The 6,443-nt window shown below is 35.3% G+C and overlaps 1 long non-coding RNA gene across 2 annotated transcripts in view; it reads left to right on the top strand.

The window, feature by feature from the left end:
* The window catches only part of LOC144234285 (uncharacterized), an 882,104-nt gene that overhangs the window by 61,726 nt on the left and 813,935 nt on the right, over positions 1-6,443 (top strand). For both annotated transcript variants that reach the window (XR_013335914.1, XR_013335913.1), the window contains exon 2: positions 2,770-2,851. This is a non-coding gene — a long non-coding RNA (uncharacterized LOC144234285). The remainder of the gene's footprint in view (positions 1-2,769; positions 2,852-6,443) is intronic.

Raw genomic sequence — 6,443 nt, 5'->3', positions numbered from 1 at the left:
TAATGAGGTTCTTTATCTCCATGAAACTTTTCTGAACACTTCTCTGGACTTCACGGCCTATGACCTTGGAAAACCCTTCTTTAAGAAGCCTGCCGGTTGCCAGAGAGCTTACACTCTCTTACACTGTTTCAATCCCATCTGCAAAAAATGTCTTTTAGTAACTTCCATAAAACATATATAACACATTTTTTGGGAGTTTTGCTTGATTTACTGAAAATTTGGAAGTTTGTGGCCATGACCATCAATTTCATTGATCCCTTCCTTCCTTCCTTCTCTGACATTCCTACTGTTCCCATCCCTCTTGTCACCCTGTCACTCAGACAGATATCCTGGCATTCCCAATTTTCTTCTGTTTTGCAGAACAGCTCATTTTTTTTTAACAACTTCAGGTGTCAAACTTGAATGACAGTACCAAAGCACATCAGAGCAGTGTGCCTCCATTGAAGAAGTTTGAGTGTCTGTTGAGGTGGCCGTGTCTATAGTTGACAAAGTGATGTTTCTTCTACTTATAAATATAATGCTGTGATTTCTATAAACATTGTTATCAAGATAATTGAAAGATGGGGCTAAGCATCATTTAGACACATTTTTGGTATTTATGTCTGAATAGTATCTTACGTATTAGTGTTTCTCACTCATTAGTTTTACTTAAGTTCACCCTGTTTACCAGGCATTTTGTTAACTACAGATCCAGTAAAGAACAAAACATAAAGTCTTGAATCCGTTGGCTCACATTTTTATTGATCCATGTTAAATTAACCATTGTCCATCCATATCTTTGGTTTGCTATTGCCTTTGGTGAATTGTCTAGTACCTACCCATGGGTAATGGTCACCATAAATTGATAGCAGTAGAAGACCTGGGCTTGACACTTTTGTAAATGGTATTCATTAACTTAATCCCAGTTTCTATGGAGATAGCCATGTTAAAATAGGATATTTTTGAAAGATAAAAATTATTTCCTGTATAAGCTTCTTAAAGGNGACATGTAGTAAATAATATAATGGGTTTGTTGGGTGATTAAATAAATACATATATGAATGCATTTAACAAAGCAATAACAACTAGCATTTATGATCACTTACTGAATGTCAGCTGCTGTGATAAGCTTTGTATATGCACTCATTATTTTTATTCCCAATATAGAAAAAAAATGGGGATTTAATAACTTCTCCATAATTATATATCTATAACTTTGTTTTTAGCTGTTAGCTTATCTCACCTTTTACTTATACTAAATCATAATTATTTTATAAACTGTTAGAAGGCTCCTTTACTAGACTGTGAACTCCAAGACAGTAGTGATTTTTACTTGTATATCTCTGTATCACCAGCTTTAGATTCAGAGCTTAACAAAGAGAATGTGTTTAATGACTGCTTCTGGTTTAAAATCATTGGTCTATAGAGATCTCTGGAGAGCAATCACCCTCAACATAAGGGGTCACTGGAGAGGACTTGAAGATTAGGAAAACTGTACTCAGATCATTGATGCAACCTGAGCCCTACTTATTTGGTCACCTTTACCTTGTAGGTTTTTTTTCCAGTGGATAATGTTAGCTACCAAAGAAGTTTCAGGTTGAGGGTCAGCTACACCTGTAATTTTGATATCAAGTTAAAATTAAAACAAGTTAAGCCAAATTCTGGCATAAACATATAAATTGTATTAAATACAGATATCCATTGGCAATCAAACATAAAACAATTTATTACAACCGATATTTTAATCTCAGTAAAGTCATGTGGTGCTTGGATCTTTTTAGGGTCTAGCTGTGTCCTCTATCCTTGAGGATATAGTTTATAAGCTTTAATCAATTCTTATATCACGATTCTTATATCTTATGAAATGAGAGAGGAGACTTACTAAAGCATACAAGCAGATTCGCATATCTTAAATATACTAATCAATAAGCCACTAATTTCACCAGTGCAAACTTTTTTTTTTGACATTCATCAGGTTAATGATGAAAGCCTCAGGTATAGATGCAGATGTATAAAAGAAGTCCTTGTAAGTTGACACCAGTCTTTTTAATATGATGCCAAGTGATCACCATAGAATGTGGTTTTTAATTAGGGTAACTGAGATTTATATCCAAAACTAATAACATTCATAAAATCAAACCATTAGTGGTAACTTACATATCTGTACACACATATGCATATGTATATAGATGTATGTGTACACATATGTGTGGTTGTGTGTGTGTGTGTGTGTGTGTGTGTGTGTGTGTGTTTACTGTAATTCCTTTTCTTCCAGGGGACATCTGCTGTCTAGAATTAGGACTGAACATTCGTGAACTAGTTGGTTCCTATAGTTTCTCCGGAAGTAATCCATCTTCTGGGAAGCTGTGATTTTTAATCCCATTCCCATTTTACTTTTAATTGCATCTTCAGTTTAAAAGTTATTTGTAGAAACTTTGTATAAAAAAGAAACTTTGTATAAAATGGTTCAGATTTATGTATTTGATATACTGTAATTAGTATCTTTTTCATGTAATATTTTCTCTTACCCCCAAAATTTATACACACATGCAGATGAAGGCTATGTTTCATTTTTAATAGCTCATGCATTCATATCACAAATTTTTGTGATGTTCAGCTAGTTTTTTTTCATTCTCTTTTGCACTTCCATACCCACAGCTAACTGGGCTCAGTACTCAGTGCATGCACTGTAAATGTTGAATGCCTAAAAATCATCCTATTATGAAGCCATCTTTACTAAAGTCTGCAGGTTTTTTCCCCTGATTTTCAAAATACCTTTTTCATTTTTAGGTCACTCCAGGTAGCTTGTTTTACAGCATCCATTCTCTGTCGATTCTCACTGCACGGGGCGAAGAAGAAATCCCTGGATCAGGTATGGTTTCCAGTACATAAAAGTACACACACAAAATTAAGTGCATATACTACACTTCAGAGTGAAACTCTAAAAATACTCTTACAATAGAACTTGAGGCTATTGATTTTGGAAATCACTAGAAGTAGAACCATTTTTTCCCCTGTACTACAAGATCTCTTTTGTGGAAAAGAAACTATTTATACAAGTACTTGTTAAAGCTTCTACATTGCAATTTACTCCAACTAATAATTACCCTATCAACACATATTCTGTCTAAATGTCTTTAGTCACAGTCCTTCTAATGTAATCTGGGTGTTCATTGTTCTTCTGTTTGATATGCACTGAAAGATCCCAGCATCTTGTTCTAATCAGTATTTGAATGCATTGTCTGTTGAAATGAAAGTAACAATGATTAGTAGGACAGATGTTTCCCTTGAATGTGAAAATGTAGGGGTTAAAACCACAAATTAAACTGAATATTCATAGTCTTGGCATGTATTTTTCAAGATGGTTAGATACAAATTTTGCATAGTGGAAGTCAGGTACCAGTCAAAGTTGTAAAGATCTGTGATCTGCAAAATAGATGATATTTGGAAAGAACTTGACTCTCCACTCTGGAGAATAGACCAAGAACTCTAGTATGTTGGTAACATGAAAGGCTATTTGCCTTCAGTGAATGGTGATTTTGACAAGGAGACTAGGAGAAACATGGAAGTAGAAAACAGAACAGTCAGAATTTCGTCCCAGGTGCATCCATGCATCATGCATTAACAGAAGAATTAGAAGAGCCTATGAGTGGATCTACATTCATTAGTATCTTTTTATTAGTATTAGATATATCTCTGCTTTTTGATTGAAAATGCTGTAAAGATCAGTTGCCTGTGACATTTAATTGTCAAAATTTGAAGATTTTGTAACAAATCTAATTTATTTCGTGTTGGTAATATTTATCTCCTACCTATACATATATTCCTTAGTTAATTTTTTTTTTCTGGGAATTTATAATCTCATGAGAAAAAAAATTAAATATAATGTATGTGTCAATGAGCTAACTTTAATTTTACAACTAAGGAAATAATTGAGGCCAAGATGATTCTCGTTTTTGTTTGTTTGTGAAAAACAGTGCAGATCTGCCTCTACTTAATATGGAATTATGTCTAGACAAATCCACTGAAAGTTGAAAATCAGTTTAACACACTTCACTTACTTAACTTCATAGTTTACCCAGCCTACCTTCACATGCTCAGAACACTTATATTAGCCTAAGGTTCAGGGAAAATCACCCAACACAAAGCCCATTTTATAATAAAGTGTTGAATATCTCATGTATACTATTGCATACACTGCTGAAATAGAAAAATAGAATAGTTATATAAGTACAGAATGGTTGTTAAGTGAGTGTCTTGGTCATTTATCCCGGTCTTCTTATGGTCAGCTGGGAGCTCTAGCTTCACTGCCATTATCCAGAATCGTGAGAGGGCATTATAACACCTGCTGCTAGCCTGGGAAAAGATCGAATTTCACAGTATGGTTTCTAGTTAATGTGTATTACTTTTGCACCTTCTTAAAGTAAAAAAATGTGAAGTCAAACCATCATGAGTCAGGGATTGGACGTATTGTAACTGACACCTTTATTTTAAAAAGTTTGTGTTTATTCCTTCTCAAAACCTTCACAAATAGTCCCTGAAAATCGATAATGAATACAGCTGCAGAATACAGAAGACAGGCCCGAGTGGGGGAAGGGTGCTTAGTTCGCTAACCTCCCAAGGAAGACTAACAGGGTCAACCTTAAAACCCTAATTTATAAAGCAGATTGTAAGTTAACCACTTTTAGAGAATTATATCTCAATCATCAGGATGGCATGAGGTAGCCACTTGTTTTTTTGTCTGAATTGCTTGAAGAGTTAATAAGAAGATTTATGAGTGTTCTAGGGTTAGAATGCTTGCTCTGTCTACTGACATGCTCAGAGTTTGTACAGAATCACTATTTAGGTCTCTTTAGATTATGACACATGGGTCTAATCTCCATTAAAGCTTTCTTCACATAGAATAAGAGGTTCAAAATGAAGCATCTTTAGAGTCAGCACCCATGATTAAGAAGTTATTGGTTTTCCTGGTCAAGAAGGTGGAACTACAGTGGGACTTCAGTGTTTCATGACGCCCTCCCTACTTCACATCTTCCCACGCTGCCCACTCAAATGTGTTCTGCCTTAGACTATGGCATTTAGTTAACATGTGCTTTTGTTTGTTTTAATTTCATTAACTTAACCTAAAGCCTATCATTCAACACCTGAAAACTTTGAAAAATCAAATAGATAATAAAATATTAATGTTTCATAGTTCATAAGACTGCCTCCATGATTCTGGGCAAACCATTTAAATCCTCCTTTTTATTCACTGTATGAAAAGTAGGAATGGCAGGAGTAGGGATGGCTCCTCTCATTGGGATATAGTATCTTTGTCTTTTTTTAATTTTTTTTTGGTATTAGAGATTTATTTAAATATATTTTGGTTGATCCATTTGACAACTACATGAGCATTTGATCTTTTTATAGCATGAACAGAATAAGCTTTAAAGGTAAGTAGATTTCGGATTATATTCTATCCTCATCTTTTACCAACTGTAACTCCTTGCTACCGATGTCACATTTGTAACTGCTAGGGAACAGTGATATGATTTAGAAGAGTTTTTCCAAGGATTGAACTAGGTAGTACATTTCAAACTCTCTGTGCACCACAGAGAAAATACTCAGAACTGTTAACTATATCGTATAATTGCCTATTAATCAGAGTGGTATATGTAGATATGGATTAATAGCATCATCACAAGGAATAAGGATGGCTTATCTGTTTTCAAATAATTAGTATAGAAAAAATCTTAACTCTAAAAGTACACTGAAGATAGATTGAGATTTAAGATTTACAGTGCCTCAGGTTTTATCACTATTGATTATCATTGTAAGCCCAGAAAACTAGGAGTACAGAATGTTCTATATATGGAGCTTAATGTCTGTGCAAACTGATATAAAACTGTCCATAGGTATGATCTAGCACAAAGACTTTTTCAGACAGGATTATTTGTTTGAATTTGTTTTTTTTATTTTTTTTATTATTTTTTTTTTTATTTATTTCTAGGAGAGAGAGAGAGAGAGAGAGACAGCGTGAGCAGGGGAGGGTCAGAGAGAGAGGGAGACACAGACTCCGAAGCAGGCTCCAGGCTCCGAGCTGGCAGTCAGCACAGAGCCCGACGTGGGGCTCGAACCCACAAACCGCGAGATCATGACCCAAGCGAAAGCCGGAAGCCCAACCGACTAAGCCACCCAGGCGCCCCTGTTTTATTTGGTTTTTAATGTGTGTTTTTGGAACTCCATATATAAAAGTAATATAAGAGTTCATCTAGGGGTACCAGGGTGGCTCAGTTTGATAAGTGTCTGATGACTCTTGGTTCAGTTAAGGTCATGGTCTCACAGTTCATGGGTTCGAGCCTTGCATAGGGCTCTGTGCTGGTCAGCATGGGGCATGCTTGGGATTCTCTCTTTCTCTTCCTCTTTTTCTGCTCCTCCCACACATTCTCTCTCTCTCTCTCTCTCTCTCTCTCTCTCTCTCTCTC

This window comes from Crocuta crocuta, unplaced genomic scaffold, assembly GCF_008692635.1.
Source record: "Crocuta crocuta isolate KB4526 unplaced genomic scaffold, BGI_CrCroc_1.0 scaffold561, whole genome shotgun sequence".
Classification (NCBI taxonomy): domain Eukaryota; kingdom Metazoa; phylum Chordata; class Mammalia; order Carnivora; family Hyaenidae; genus Crocuta; species Crocuta crocuta.
The sequence above is the reverse complement of the archived record's forward strand: the minus strand, read 5'-3'. Positions and strand labels throughout refer to the sequence as shown.